The 16,166-nt window shown below is 47.0% G+C and overlaps 1 protein-coding gene across 1 annotated transcript in view; it reads left to right on the forward strand.

Annotated features, from left to right (window-relative positions):
* The window catches only part of MYCBPAP (MYCBP associated protein), a 103,781-nt gene that overhangs the window by 33,588 nt on the left and 54,027 nt on the right, over positions 1-16,166 (forward strand). The window lies entirely within an intron of this gene.

Consider the following 16,166-nt stretch of genomic DNA (forward strand, 5'->3'; position numbering starts at 1 on the left):
GCTGCTTAATAATGTGAGACAGCCTTCTTAAGTAGTCTTGCCTTTCATTGGACACACCTGCCAAACTAATTAGCACAGGTGTCTGCAATTGCTTACAGTGATATAAAGAGCCCTGACACACATCACCATCAATGAGTTTAACTGACAAACAAACAAATTCTTCCCTTATCACTCCTAAACACTTTTTGCATAATAATTTGGAACACAGTGTACATGTGCTTTTCCACAAAACACCAGTGGTTCACGTAGTGAATCTTACAGTTCTAACTTGCCAACCGTGGTCTGTATGGAGTTGTTCAATAAAGGGCCCAAAATTAAGATAACATAGATGGGAGAGGTCTCTATGAATAGGAATTCCTAAGTATTTGATACCCTGTGAGGGCCAGGCAAAGGGAAAGTTGGACTGGATGGAATCCTATATGGATTTGGGGAGGGAGACATCGAGGGCCTCAGACTTCGCTGCATTGATTTTAAAATTTGACCATGTAACAAAGTGATCTATTTCAGCCATAACAGCATGGATGGATATATGTGATTGAGTGATATATACTAGGACATCATCAGCAAATAGAGAGCACTTGTACTCGGTGCCTCCCACCTCAATCCACCTAATATTGGGGTTATGGCGAATTGATGAGAGCAGGTGCTCCGTCACTAGGATGTATAAGAGAGGGGACAGAGGACATCCCTGCCTTGTCCCATTGGTGATTGTGAAAGGTGATGAAAATGTTCTGATGCACCCCCTGGGCCTTGGGACACCCGGAGCCGGACCCTTTTTGGTGGATGCTGGTGGTTGTAGTCTTCGTGGCGGCGACCCGGTTCCGTGGCTCAGGGTGGTCAAACCAGTGGCGGAACTATTTATGTGGTTTTGATGTTTAAATGTCCGACTACGCCACCCGTGGATTGCGGTCAGAGTGAACCGCCGCTGCAGGGCAGACCGCTGAGGCTGGTGTTGTGGGTGCAGCAGAGCGTAGCATAACTCCCCACGGGAGGAGTATAGCCTCAGGGCAGTGTATGCGGAGGATGGGGGTGATGGTGCAGGGCAGCAGCAGTAACGACACGGAGTCAGTGATGCAGTCCAGGGCCTTTACTCACAGTTCTTATTATCCAGACCACGTCTGCAGGTAACGGCTGCCCACGTCGTACTGTGCTCACCAGGTGAGGGGCTCAGACAACTCCCAGATAACTTTGGAGCGCTTCACAGGACCCCCTTTGTGTGTCCTTTGTCTGGCCTTTCTTACCAACCCTTCTGTCCGGCTGCCTCGGGCCTCCTCTTGGTAAACTTGGCGCCAGTTTCCCTGACCCTATGTGGTGCCTTCCTAGCGGGTGTAGCGAGGGGCTGCGCCACATAAAATGTCAGAGCCTCCGGTTTCTAGCTGAGGGTCGTTTCCTGCCTCCACTAGTTCGGGGACCGGTCTCCCCCTTTGGCCTGACCCCTCCACGCAGGTGGATTCGGGCGTGCGGTGGCGACTCGCCCGTCCGCACCCCTGGGATCCCTTCATTCCTCGTTCCTGGAGCCTTCTCCGCTCCTCTTCCTTCCTTCTCCCTCTTCCAGGCCTGGGCCTCTGTTACTAGGCCCGCCTCCGGAGCAGAGCTCATGCAGAGCCCCTGCTCCCTGCCACTTCTGCTCAGACTTCTCTGCACTGAACTAAGATGGTGCCCACCTTTTATACTCCCTTCTCAATGCACCCAGGAACTGCTTCCTCCCTGCTCCTGCACTACAGGGTTCCCCTTCCTCAGTGTTCCCTCCCCCCACTCCAGCCAGGGACAGGGACTGTCGTGCCCATCTCAGAGGCATATTGGTCGCCCTGCCCCACGGCAATGTGGTGTAATGCATGCAGGTGTCGGGTCCTGATCCACACTCCATCCTTACCTGAGAGTGAGATATCACACCTCTGGGTGAGGTGCAATACCTCTGTAGCAACCGAGCCCTCAGGGTGCTACAGTTCCATTTATCTTCAGCCTAGGTGACGTATTGTGATACAGGGCCGTGATTTTTGCTATAAAAGGGTCCCCTAGACCCCTACTCCAAGCTTTTTAAGAGAATCATATATGGCGTGCCAGGAGACTCTATGGAATGCTTTCTCAGCATCCAACGAGAGTATCTAATTACAAATTTTTAACTCCATCTAGCCCAGGAAATACTTTGTGCCTAGTAGCAGTGTCTGCTAGTCAGCGGATTATCCCGGCTGTTAAGCAAGCTACACCACCTGTAGTTTGGACACTTAATTTTTTTAAAGGAAATGCTTCGGGACCACGGGATACTCAGTGAAGAGCATCAGGAGGCACCCCAAGGCATAGGGGCTGGGACTGGCAGTAGGATGCCTTGCGGTGGACAGCCGAGCTCGATCCTTATAAAAGCTTTTTAACTGCAGCAGCTTTAGTGGACGCTACTGGAGCTGGAATTACGCGGCTGCTGGCATGAGACTTGCCCTCCAATAGATCCTTGTAAATGGATTTAAAGTGTATTCATTCAAATTAGAGAGACAATTTAAATTAAAAAGCTTAGAGCTGCCTCCACCACAGGGGGGCTCGCTCGACCCACCAGCGGACAGGCACCAGTATTGGGAGAGGGGGGCTGGCCATCAGGGTTCACCGCGGCTCTGGCGCAAACCCGGCGACACGGAGGTGGCACGGGCAGGAGCGGACTGAACGTGTCGGCTTCTCACTTTTTGGATTTTAGAAGGGCATGACATGCCTATATTTGTGTCTCCCCCTCCTTTTACTCCTTGTCACTTTTCCATGTGTTAGTTGTGTCTTCTGAGCAGTTTGTCAGCTTTTGGACACCTTTGAAGGTGTTTTCTATGTGTTTCTATGTGTTTTTGTTTGCCTGCCATTGGTTTTAATGGTGTTCGAAGATGTTCGACGAACAGTTCGACGAACAGTTCGGCGAACACACGGGTGTTCGACGAACCGAACCGAACTCGAACACTACGTGCGTGGCTCAACACTAGTCCCGAGCAACGAGCCCAATGTAAGTCTATGGGAAACTCGAGCATTTTTCAGGCGGCTCCCCCCGGCGGTCTGCAGAGGGCCTAAAAATTGCCCAAATCGATGGGAACAGTGCTCAAATGACATGGGAACAGCATGGGGAAGACCCCTGGAAGCATCTCTGACTCCCAGATCACTGCTGTCAGCAATGTGTTCAGAGTATTACGCCACTTTTACAGACTCACAATAAAACATACAAAAACGAAACCAAAATGGATTTTCCTGGGAAATATGTTAAGGAACATCCTTTCCAGGCTAATGACTTCTATATAAGGCAAAATAAATAGCCAAAAACAAAAATACTCCTCCAGAACTTGGGCTATGTTCACACGTAGCGTTTTTGATGCGTTTTTGCACTTTTGCATTGCTTTCAACCAAGACAAATGCATTCACCAGGAAATGTCATTTTAACACTTTACAACCTTATCTGGCCATGTGGTGTGTGACACATCATCAGACACATGCATACAGTGCTGAAAAGACATGGGAACAGCATGGGGAAGACCTCTGGAAGCATCTCTGACTCCCAGGTCACTGTCTAAAAGTGTGCCCATCATAAGTGATCCTTGGCGCATTCGAAGATGCCTCCCGCCATGCACCTGTCGTTGCAGACTTACAACAATCACCGTCCACGCGTGTCCTTGTCCCAGTGCAGCGTTAAGTTGTCCCTACCCCATTCCTTGGAATGCAAGCACAAGTATGCAGGCAGCCACCCACCCATAGGCTGCAATACTATACTGCCAAATTTTTGACAGCTGCTTGCACTTGAAATGTGGCCTTTTAGGCTCGTGGAGGCGGAAGCTTTTCATAACCTCATGCCGGCGGCGGCCGGGTGTCCCTACTTGGTCCCCAGCTGCCACTATATTTCCCGGTATCGCCTCCGCCTTCCACAAGCACGGGTCCCACAACATTACCCGTGCCCTCCCCAGTGCACTTACTGGGAAGGACCGCCTAACCAAAAACGTGGACAGGTGAATGTGGCCAGGGACGGTACGGAGCCAGTCCACAACTTTTTTTGCTGAGAGTTGTATTTAGCTCGGTGAAAGGACTGGCATAGAGAGAAAACGTATCTACCCTGCGTGTCATTTCTCCCAGGAAGTCCTCTAAAGTTGCTTGCACTTGAAATGTGGCCTGAACATTACTACTGGTACTTTTCTGTGGGAATTTGCTTGCCTCCTACCATCCTGGAATATTTCCTGCAAACTATGGTACAACGCCATGGTATTAGCACTGCCCCCAGTACCAGTAGCGAAGCCATCCCCAATTTCCTTCTCAGGAATTTTATTTGGTACACTGAGTGGCTGCCCAAATACATTTTCTCACAAAGGAGCTGAAGATAGAGTGGCAGTAGGTGTAAGTTTCTCCAGCCTGTTAGGTATTAGAGGGTGAGCGGCAGTACATTGGATCAGTGGTTAGCACTGAAGCCTTGCAGCGCTGGGATCAACCGGGGGTCACGTAATGCCTATGAGCGGCCAGTGATAGCGTCAAATCCCAGCAAGGACAACATCTGCAAGGACTTTGTATGTTCTCCCCGTGTTTGCGTGTGTTTCCTCCTCAGTAAAAATAGTGTCCAAGAACCTTCCCACACACTTTTCTTAGCAAGGACTGCTTCTCGGTAGGGTTGAACGGTCCCACCAGAGAATACTCTGGTGTGCCTTGGCTTCTACCTCAGGAGAGTTCATGATAGCGCTAACTTTGCAGCTGCTATGGGGCTCTTGAGCGTGTGAGAAAGGTTATCCCTCAGAATCAAATCCTCTGGTGGGCACAATGTTTTTCAATCTGAAACAGCTTCTCAGTGGGAGTTGTATTTCACCACAGCCATATACTTTAGCTCGGTGAAAGGACTGGCATAGAGGGAAACCGTATCTACCCCAGCTGTCATTTCTCCGTCACCAGGTTCCACCCATTGTCACACACGACCATGCCTGGCTGTATGTTCAGCGGTGAGAGCCACAGATCAGGCTGCTGTGTTACAGCTTTCAACAACTCTGCAGCGCTGGACGGTTTGTCACCTAAGCATTAAGCATGTTATCTTCAGCACAGCCTGTTGCCGCTTGGCCAAGGCAGTGCTGCAGTGCTGTCAGCTTGTGACTGATGTAATCATTTCGGAGATGGAGGAGGAGGTGCATGAGCTGAACAATGTGATTATATTGAGGTTAAATTGGTGACGCTGTTTTTTATATTAAAGAAAGATCCTATTGTTTGTTTCACCGGGAAATGTCATTTTAACATTTTACAACCTTATCTGGCAATGTGGTGTGTGACACATCATCAGACACATCCTGTTTTTTTTATGATGGAGGAACTCTGAAAGTCATAAAGCCTATTTTTAGAGGGCCATCAGACGGCCCTTACTATTCTTAAAAGGCCAGCAGTTGGCCCTCGCTATTGTTAGAGAGCCATCAGCCGGCTATGCTTTGTTTTTCCCATTATTAACAAGTGGGTCTCCTATACTGTTATTGCGTATCCAGTGACTGCAAGGGCTGCCAAAAATTTGGACGCAACCCAATACACCTTTGAAGAGACATAGAGGAGGGTCGTAGTAAAAAAAATGTTCCCATTATAAAGGAGCGGGTGGTAATGCCCATGCTGTGACTGCAAGGGCTACCAAAATTTGGGAAAAACCCCACTAAGAATTTAAAGACACATAGAGCAGGGCCACAGTGACGACAAATTCCATTTAGAAAGGAGAGAGTCTGCTATACAGTTATAGGGTATGCAGTGAGTCCAACAGCTGACCAATTTTAGGAAAAACCCCACTAAGAATTGAAAGACACACAGAGCAGGGCCACAGTAACAAGTACGACATCTTCCCATTAGAAAGGAGAGGGTCTGCTATACAGTTATAGGGTATGCAGTGAGTCCAACGGCTGACCAATTTTAGGAAAAACCCCACTAAGAATTTAAAGACACACGGAGCAGGGCCACAGTAACAAGGTACGACATGTTCCCATTAGAAAGGAGAGAGTCTGCTATACAGTTATAGTGTGTGCAGTGAGTCCAACGACTAACCAATTTTCGGAAAAACCCCACTAAGAATTTAAAGACATATGGAGCAGGGCCACAGTGACAAGGTACGACATGTTCCCATTAGAAAGGAGAGAGTCTGCTATACAGTTATAGGGTATGCAGTGAGTCCAACGACTAACCAATTTTAGGAAATACCCCACTAAGAATTTAAAGACACATAGAGCAGGGCCACAGTAACGACAAATTCCCATTAGAAAGCAGAGAGTCTCCCATAGTGTTGGCCTATGCAGTGAATGCAGGGGCTGCCAAAAATTTGGAGGCTCTTCAATGACCCTTGGAAGAGACGTGGAGGAGGGCCTCATAAAAAAATGTTCCCATTAGAAAGGAGCAGGCCTCCTATACTTGTAATGCCCATGCACTAAGTGTATGAGCTGACAAACATTTACCCCTGGGGGGTATACATGAACATACTGTATACATTTTTTTTTTTGCGGGCATCATAAACACCCTTTAAAAAAATTATGTGGGTGTTGCTTCACGGACCACGGTCACCCTGGTGATATGGTGGTGGAGGATGAGGAGAAGGAGGAGGACTAGAGCAAATAGCCAAAATCAGGAAGCGTATACCCATGTGTGGGTGTGAAAAGGTGCATGGGTATACACCTCCCAAGAAAAGACACTGGATTTGAGTTTATGTTACACTGCTATCATTCGGTGGTGTTGAGAAGCCTGGCCCAATCCAGCCCTTGTTCATTTTTATAAGAGTCAGCCTGTCAGCATTTTTAGTTGACAGACGGATGCGCTTATCAGTTATAATTCCACCAGGGGCACTAAATGCCCGCTCTGATAAAACACTGGCGGCAGGGCAGGCCAGGACCTCAAGGCATAGAGAGCCAGTTCATTCCACGTATCCAGCTTGGATACCTAATAATTATAAGGCACAGCGGAATCACGGAGGACGTTGATACGGTCGGCATGGTACTCCCTCAGCATCTTCCCAAACTTTGCACTCCTTGTGAGAGTACCCCGCGCCTCGGCCTGTGCTATGGGAGGGTCTGAGAAAACTCTTCCAGAACTTTGACAGTGTTCCCCTGCCTCTGCTGGATTGAAGTTGTGTCTCTCTCGCCTGTACTCCTTGGTTGTCCAACGAAGTGTGCCCTCTGCCGCCAGCGTTTTCAGATGGGAATTTCTTTAATAGGGCCTTCTGGTACAGCCCCATTTTGTAGACCTGTCCGCCTCAGGAATAAGAGATAGAAAGTTCTCCTTGTAGCATGGGTCTAGAAGTGTCACCAACCAGTAATGACTATCGCCCAGAATTTTGAGAACGCGAGGGTCATGAGAAAGGCAGCGTAACATAAACTCAGCCATGCGTGCCAGACTGCTAACAGGCAAGACTTCCGTGTCCTCACCAAGAGGATGACTGACCATGCTCTCCTCCTCCTCCTCTCTGTCCTCTGGCCATCCATGCTGAACAGACGGTATGACAGCTGTGCAGGCAGTACTGTCTATAGTGCATGAAACTAGCTCCTGTCCTTCCTCCTCCTCCTTCTCTTCCTCATTGTCACCCAATCCACGTTGGGATGAGATGAGGCTTGGCTGTGTGTAATCACCCTGTATGGTTCCTTGCTCCATCTCATCGTGCTCCGCCTGCAATGCATCCTCTTTGATTGTGAGCAGAGAGCGTTTCAGAAGACAGAGAAGCGGGATGGTGACGCTAATTATGGCGTCATCACCGCTCACCATGTTGGTGGAGTCCTCAAAGTTTTGGAGGATGGTACATATGTCTGACATCCATGTCTACTCCTGAGGTCTTATGTGTGGAGTCTGAACTGAATAGCGATGGCCTTGTTGATGCTGGTACTCAACAACTGCCCTCCTCTGCTCACAAATCCTTCCCAACATCTGCAGTGTAGAGTTCCAACGCGTGGGGACATCACACACCAGTCTGTGAGCCGGAAGCTACAAACGCTGCTGAAGCACGGCAAGAGCGGCGGAAGCTGTAGCTGACTTTCTAAAATGGGCACACAGGCGGCGTACTTTAACAAGCAGATCTGGCAGCTCCGGGTAGGATTTGAGAAACCGTTGAACCACGAGGTTAAGCACATGGGCCAGGCATGGTACGTGTGTGAGCTCACCTCGCCTCAGAGCCGCCACCAGGTTTCGACCATTGTCACACATGACCATGCCTGGCTGTAGGTTCAGTGGTGTGAGCCACAGATCTGCCTGCTGTTTCAGAGCTGTCCACAACTCTTCAGCATTGTGCGGTTTTTCAGCTATGCATATTAGCTTCAGCACAGCCTGTTGCCGCTTGACTGAGGCAGAGCTGCAGTGCTTCCAGCTTGTGACTGATGTGGTCATTTTGGGGACGGAGGCTGAAGAGGAGGAGGCTGAGGAGGATGAGGTGCAGGAGCTGTAGACCGTGGGGGCAACCCTGATTGACCTAGGGCCCGCAATCCTTGGCGTCGGGAGGACGTGTTCCGTCCCAAGGTCCGACTGGGTCCCGGCTTCCACTATGTTAACCCAGTGTGCCGTCAGCGAGATGTACCGTCCCTGCCCACAAGCACTTGTCCACGTGTCCGTGGTTAGGTGGACTTTACCGGTAACTGCATTGTTGGGAGCACGGCTAATGTTTTGGGACACATGCTTGTGTAATGCGGGGATGGCACACCGGGAGAAATAGTGGCGGCTGGGGACCGAGTACCGAGGGACGGCCTCCGCCATCAGGTTGCGGAATGCTTCTGTCTCCACGAGCCTAAAAGGCAACATTTCGAGCGCAAGCAGTCGTGAAATGTGAGAATTTAGTAGTGTGGCCTGTGGGGCGTTGGCTGCATATTTGTGCTTGCGTTCCAAGGACTGGGGTATGGACAACTGAACGCTGCGCTGGGACAAGGACATGGACGTGCTTCCTGATGCTGCTACTTCAGAGTGTGCAACGACAGGTGCAGGGCAGGACGCGTCTTCGCATGCACCATGGACAGGGGATTGGCTTGCATGCACAACAGCGGAAGAAGCAATGGTGCCACCCACAGAGACTGTTCCTGGACCCTGGGGTTCGGCCCACAAAGTCAGGTGCTTTGCTGCCATGTGCCTGATCATGCTGGTGGTGGTCAGGCTGGTCGTTTTGCCACCCCTGCTGATGCTGGCCTGGAAGGTGGTGCAAATGGCCTTTTTGGGGTTATCGGCAGAGTCTTTAAAAAACAACCAGACTCGGGAAGACCTAACAGTTGTACTGGCAACTTTCTTCGTGTTGGTGTTACAGGGAACGGTTGCCTGCCTTCTGTCTGTGGCCACCACACTGCTTCTTCCTGCCTGTTGGAGTGCTCTGCCTTCCTCCCCCTGTGTGCTGCTGTCCTCGCTCTACATGTCCTCCTGCCAGGTTGGGTCAGTTACTATATCATCCACCACCTCGTCTTCCACTTCCGCACCCTGGTCCTCCTCCTGACTTTCTGGCAATTGTGTCTCATCATCGTCCACCTCTTGTGACACTTTCCCACCGTCGCCTTCGTGTGACCATGGCTGCTCAAATATTTGTGCATCGCTACACACGATCTCCTCTTGCCCCGCTTCAAGTGGACCGGGCGAGATGCCCGAATCTATAAATGGAAAAGTGAACAGCTCTTCAGAGTCTCCAAGTGTGGGATCAGTTGTCTCTGGGTACTCGGAATGGTGGGAGGAAGGAGGATCAGGGTGAGGAATATGCGGTCCAGACTCACGGCTACTGAGACTTGACCGTGTGGAAGACAGGGTGGTGGTGGTGGCTAAGTGACTGGAAGCATTATCCGCTATCCAACCAACAACCTTTTGACACTGCTCTGGGTTCAATAGTGGTGTGCTGCGGTCCCCTAGAAATTGAGACAGGAAGGTCAGGCGAGAAGATGTGGGTGTTTGTTGTGGCACAATTTCAGCTTGCCCACGGCCTTGTCCTCGGCCTCTGCATGCTCCATTACCATCACGTCCAGTTCCCCGTCCCTTGCCACGTGCCTTGCCCATTTCAAATGGAGGACAGTATCTTCCACGCTCTCTACAAATGACTGAGTTTGAAGCGAACTTATATGTGATCCGTGTGATAGAGAAAACAGAGTTTTAAATACCTGGCCTGTAGGTAAGTAGTTTGAACAGCAAACTGCGGTGAATTGCTTCAATGACACACTAAAGGAAATTTTTATTGTAGGCCAGAAATGGCAGTATTTTCTGTCAACGTATATGTGATCCGTTTGACGGAGAAAACACAGTTTTAAATAGCTGGATTTCTAGCGCTTTAATATGGAAAGGACCCGGCTGTATTCTGCAGTGCCAACAAGCAAATGGCGCAGAAAAACGGTGTTCTCTGGATTGCTTTTTAAGCAAATAATGAGGATTAAGATCCAAAGAAAAGTATTCCTGGCCCCTGAGACCTGGGCCTTTGTATAGAAATATCTAACAGCAGCAGAAGGCTGAATTGGAATGGAGCCTCTTGTGCTATATGCACTTCAGTCTGCTATATACACTGCCTGCCTATATACACTGCCTGCCTGATATCTCTGCAGATGGATTAGTCCTCAGAAGGACTGTTTGTTAAGATGGATATGTGTAATGTACGGTTTTTCTCCCTACACTACCTAATACACAATTAAATCTGTCCCTGACGCAGCAGCAGCCTTTCCCTACACTGTCTGATCCGGAGTGACTGTGACGAGCATGGCGGCGCCAGGTCTGATATATACCTGATGACGCTGTGCGGCCAGCCAATCACTGTAATGCCCACAAATAACATGGCTACGGCATTACAGTGCATGGCAGGCAATCCCTGCATGTTTATTGGCTCTCTAAAGAGCGTCAAACATGCAGGGAGGGGACCCGAGTTCCTGCCCGAGCAACCCGGAAATACTCGGCGAGATGCTTGGGCGAGCACCCAGCAGTAGCAAGCATGCTCGCTCATCACTAGTTAGTACTATTAAGTTTTGCTTACAACTTTTTTAAGAAACATACCTTACATAAAGATGATCAAACATAACATGTCTGCACTACATTTACCCATTATACTCTATGGCTCTAACGAACGGAACCTTTCCGACTTGGTCAGCAGATACCGAGATTGTGATGTGAATATCACCTTATATATGTAAACATTTAGGCCCCGTTTCATCAAGACCGGCGTGAACAATGCCAGTCTCATTGATGGGGCATGGTGGAGTTAGATGTTCCTAATTCATTAAAGAGGACCTTTCACCAAAATGTTTTATGTTGAATTGAACACAGGATGTAATAGTGGCTGCAGAGCAGAATAAAGCGTTTTTTTTTTTTATTTCTCCTGTCCATTGCAGAGATTTTAGAAATCAGAGTATTTGGCACCTAATGAGTTAACTTTTTTTAAAGTCCAAGTGGATAACATCAGATAGTTTTCACTAGGGGCATGTATATCTTCTCCCTGTATGATGGTAACCAATCAAAAGCAGGCAGAAACAGCAGAAAAAGAACATGCTGCCACCATAGCTTGGGTTTCTCAGTGTGTAATCTCCGGGTCTAACCTCCTACATGAGTCAGTATGTGGAGAGGGGCAGGGTAGCTGAGTTTAGCTGTGTCACATTACAAACCATTCAATTAGCTCTGTTCTTCTCCCCCACACTATCTGTCCTGAGTTGAGAGCTTACGGTGTCAGTATCTCGCTTATGTCTGCTGTGCTCACCATGTAATTATTCTGCAGTCGGCTCAGAGTAGGGTGTTCTTATATCGAACACAAGGGTAGTCCAGAACAGACAGGATCGACATCTGAGAGATATGGGGCGGCATGGTGGCTCAATGGTTAGCACTGCAGCCTTGCAGCGCTGAGGTCCTGGGTTCAAATCCCACTAAGAACAACATCTGCAAGGAGTTTGTATGTTCTCCCCATGTTTGCGTGGGTTTCCAGTTTCCTCCCACACTCCAAAGACATACTGATTGGGAATTTAGATTGTGAGCCCCAATGGGGACAGTGCCCATAATGTCTGTAAAGCGCTGTGGAATTAATGGCGCTATATAAGTGAGTAAAATAAAATAAATATAAATACAGCCCTGATCTCAATGCAGAAGGATTACTTGCATGAGCACAGCAGACATAAGTGTGAATACTGAAACACTCAGTAATCAGAAGAGATGATAGAAGGGTTTGTAATGTGACACAGCCAAACTCAAGTGTACTGCATCTCCCCACACTAACTCATTCAGGAAGTTAGACCAGGAGATCAGAGCTGTAAAATTACATTTCACATACTGAGAAACCTGCTGTAAGCTATTGTAAGGGAGTGTTCTTCTTTCCTTTGGTGCTACCTGCTTATGATTGGTTAGCATCATACATGGTGATGAAGTACACACCCCCAATAAAAACTGTCTGATAACACCCAATTGGATTTAAAAATTTTAACTTATTAGGTGCCAAATACTTTGATTGCTAATATCTCCGCAACGGAAAGTCGAAATAAAAAAAAAAATAGTATTCTGTTCTGCAGCCCCTATTACATTGTTTGTCCAGTTCAACATGAACTTGGTGAATGGTCTTCTTTAAGAGGCACACGCCTTTTAACCCCTTTCCGGCCTAAGGCGTACCAATACGTATCTGCGCCCTGGACCTTATGGCCAGATACGTATTAGTACTCCCTGGCGATTTCGCCCGCACACAGGCTGTGGCGGGCGTGATCGCCGCCAGGTGTCAGCTGATTGTCACAGCTGACACCCAGTACTATGTGCAAGAAGCAGTGCTGCACCGCTCCTTGCACATAACCCCCGAAATGCTGCGATCAAAGTCGATCGCAGCATTGCGGGAGCAAGGGGGTAGGTAAGCGTCGATATTTACCTCCTTTCCGGTGTCCTGCGGTGTCTGTGCTGGGTCCCGGATGTTGTCATGGTGACCCGATGTCATGACAAAATCCGGGTCACTAGGAGGCAAGAAGTTACTTTGGTCATGCGCAGTGCGCGACCAAAGTAACTGCTCCCTGTGCAGCACTGACAGGCTGTATAGCACAGGGATGGTGCTGCATTCCTATGCTATATAGCCGATCAGAATGTAAAAAGTGAAAGTCCCATAGTGGGACAAAGTATAAAAGCTCCAAAAGTGTCAGAAAGTGAAAAAAAATAAAAAAAATTGTAAAAAAATGAAAAAAAGAATCCCCAAAAAATAAAAATATACTGTACCCATAAATAAATATTCTTCTGGAAAAAAAAAAAAAAAAAGTACACAAATTTGGTATCATCACGTCCGGAACGACCTGACCTATAAAACTGTCCCACTAGTTAACCCCTTTAATTAACACTGTAAAAAAAAAAAAAATGAAGCAAAAAACGATGCTTTATCATCATACCGCCAAACAAAAAATGGAATAAAACGCGATCAAAAAGACGAATGTAAATAAAAATGGTACCGCTGAAAAGATCATCATGTTCCGCAAAAAAATAAGCCGCCATACAGCTCCATCAGCCGAAAAATAAAAAAGTTATATCTCTCAGAATAAAGCGATGCAAAAACAATTCTTTTTTCTATAAAATAGTTTCTATTAGTGTTGAGCGAGTATGTTCTGTTAACCCTTTCAGCAAGTATGCTCGGGCCGAGCACCGAGTAGTTACAGCTGCTCGGTGATATTGTTGAATCGTTCCCGTGTGCATGATTTGCAACTGTTTGGCAGCTTTAGTACATGTGAGGAATGTGTAAGAAATAGACATTCCTTACATGTACTAAATCTGTCAAACAGTCGCAAATCATGCACATGGGAGTGATTCAACAATATCACCGAGCAGCTGTAACTACTCAGTGCTCGGCCGAGCATTCTCGGCGAAAGGGTTAACAGAACATACTCGCTCAACACTAGTTTCTATTGTGTAAAAGCGCCAAAACATAAAAGAAACAATATAAATGTGGTACCGTTGTGAACGTACTGACCTGAAGAATAGCGCTGCATTATCAATTTTACTACACGCGTAACGACATTAAAAAAACAAAAAAACAATTCCTGAATTGTTGGTTTTTGTTTATTCTGCCTCCCAAAAATCAGATCAAAAAATGTCACATGCCCGAAAATGGTAACAGGAAAAACATCAACTTGTCCCGCAAAAAACAAGCCGTCACATGACTGTCTGCTGAAATATGGAAAAATTATAGCTCTAAAAAAATGGCGATGCAAAAACTAGTCTTTGCAAAAAAAAAGGGGTTTTTAGTGTGACAGCTATCAATCTGGTATCGCTGTAATCGCACCGAACCGAAGAATAAAGTCGTCTAATCACTTATACCGCACGGTTGGGCTAGGGTTAGGGTTGTGCTAGGGTTAGGGTTGTGTTAGGGTTGGTCTAGGGTTACGGTTAGGCTAGGATTAGTGTTAGGGTTAGGGTTGTGTTGGGGTTGGGATTTTTTCAGAAGTAAAGAAAAAAAATGATGACGATACAGCGATTAGTGTTGAGCGCAAGTGTTCGCTACTTGAGTTTGCATCGGGTGCTCGGGTATGCACCGAGTATCGTGGGTGCTCGAGTGACATGCTTGAGTCTTCGCCCCATATGTTTTGCAGCTGTTATACAGCCGAAAAAAAAACTCGCAGGGATTGTCTGCCATGCACGAGCGATCCCTGCATGTCTTTTTTTGGGTGTCTAACAACCGTGAAACATGCGGGTGGGGACTCGAGCATGTCACTTGAGCACCCAGGATACTTGGTGCATACCCGAGTACTCAATACAAACTCAAGTAGCGAGCACTTGCACTCAAAACTAATGACAACTTATTCAATATGATGACCTAATGTTATCAAATTCTGTGTTGTACCTCTGGGTTCAAAATGGTCACTATACCCCTTGATAAAAACCTTGAGGGGTTTAGTTTCCAAAATGGTGTCACTTGTGGGGTGTTTCCACTGTTTAGGCACATCAGGGGCTCTCCAAACGCGACATGATGTCCGCTAATTATTCAAGCAAATTTTACATTCAAAAAGTCAAATGGCGCTCCTTCCATTCCTAACCCTGTTGTGCGCCAAAACAGTGGTTTTCCCCCAAATATGGGGTATCTGCCTACTCAGGAGAAATGCACAACAAATTGTATGGTGCAATTTCTCCTGTTACCCTTATGAAAATGCAAAATTGGGGGCTGAAAAACATTTTTGTTGGAAAAATGTGACAATTTTATTTTTACGGCTCAATGTTATAAACTTCTGTGAAGCACCTGGGGGTTCAGGGTGCTCACCACACATCTAGATAAGTTCCCTGGGGTTCGAGTTTCCAAAATGGGGTCACTTGTGGGGGGTTTCCACTGTTTAGGCACATCAGGGGCTCTCCAAAAAACGCAACATGGCGTCTGCTAATTATTTAAGCAAATTTTACATTCAAAAAGTCAAATGGCTCCTTCCCTTCCGAACCCTGCCGTGCGGACAAACAGTGGTTTTCCCCCCACATATGGGGTATCGGCGTGCTCAGGAGGAATTGCACAACACATTTTGGGGTCCATTTTTTCCTGATACCCTTGCGAAAATAAAAAATTGGGGTCTAAAGTAACATTTTTGTGAAAAAAGTTAAATGTTAATTTTTTCTTCCACATTCCAAAAATTTCTACAAAGCACCTGAAGGGTTAATAAACTTCTTGAATGTGGTTTTGAGCACCTTGAGGGATGCAGTTTTTAGAATGGTGTTACTTTTGGGTATTTTCTGTAATAAAGGCCCCTCAAAGTGACTTCAAATGTGATGTGGTCCCTAAAAAAATGGTTTTGTAAGTTTTGTTGGAAAAATGAGAAATCGTTGGTCAATTTTTAACCCTTATAGCTCCCTAATAAAAAAAACTTTTGGTTTCAAAATTGTTCTGATGTAAAGTAGACATGTGGGAAATGTTATTTATTAACTATTTTGTGTGACATATATCTCCGATTTAAGGGCATGAAAATTCAAAGTTTGAAAATTGCGAAATTTTCAACATTTTCGCCAAATTTCCATTTTTTTCACAAATAAACGCAAGTGATATCGAATAAATTTTACCGCTGTCATGAAGTACAATATGTCACGAAAAAACATTCTCAGAATCAGGGGGATCCGTTGAAGCGTTCCAGAGTAATTACTTCATAAAGTGACAGTGGTCAGAATTGTAAAAATTGGCCTGGTCATTAACGTGCAAACCACCTTTGGGGGTAAAGGGGTTAATGAATGTGGCATGTCTGAAAAGTAACGTGCACCTCCGTGTGCCTCCCCTTTAATCTTACTCCAGTCTGGGAATTAAGGAATGCCACAGC

The sequence above is a fragment of the Phyllobates terribilis genome, unplaced genomic scaffold, assembly GCF_046119375.1.
Source record: "Phyllobates terribilis strain yellow unplaced genomic scaffold, ASM4611937v1 Scaffold_5__5_contigs__length_657084704, whole genome shotgun sequence".
Lineage (NCBI taxonomy): Eukaryota > Metazoa > Chordata > Amphibia > Anura > Dendrobatidae > Phyllobates > Phyllobates terribilis.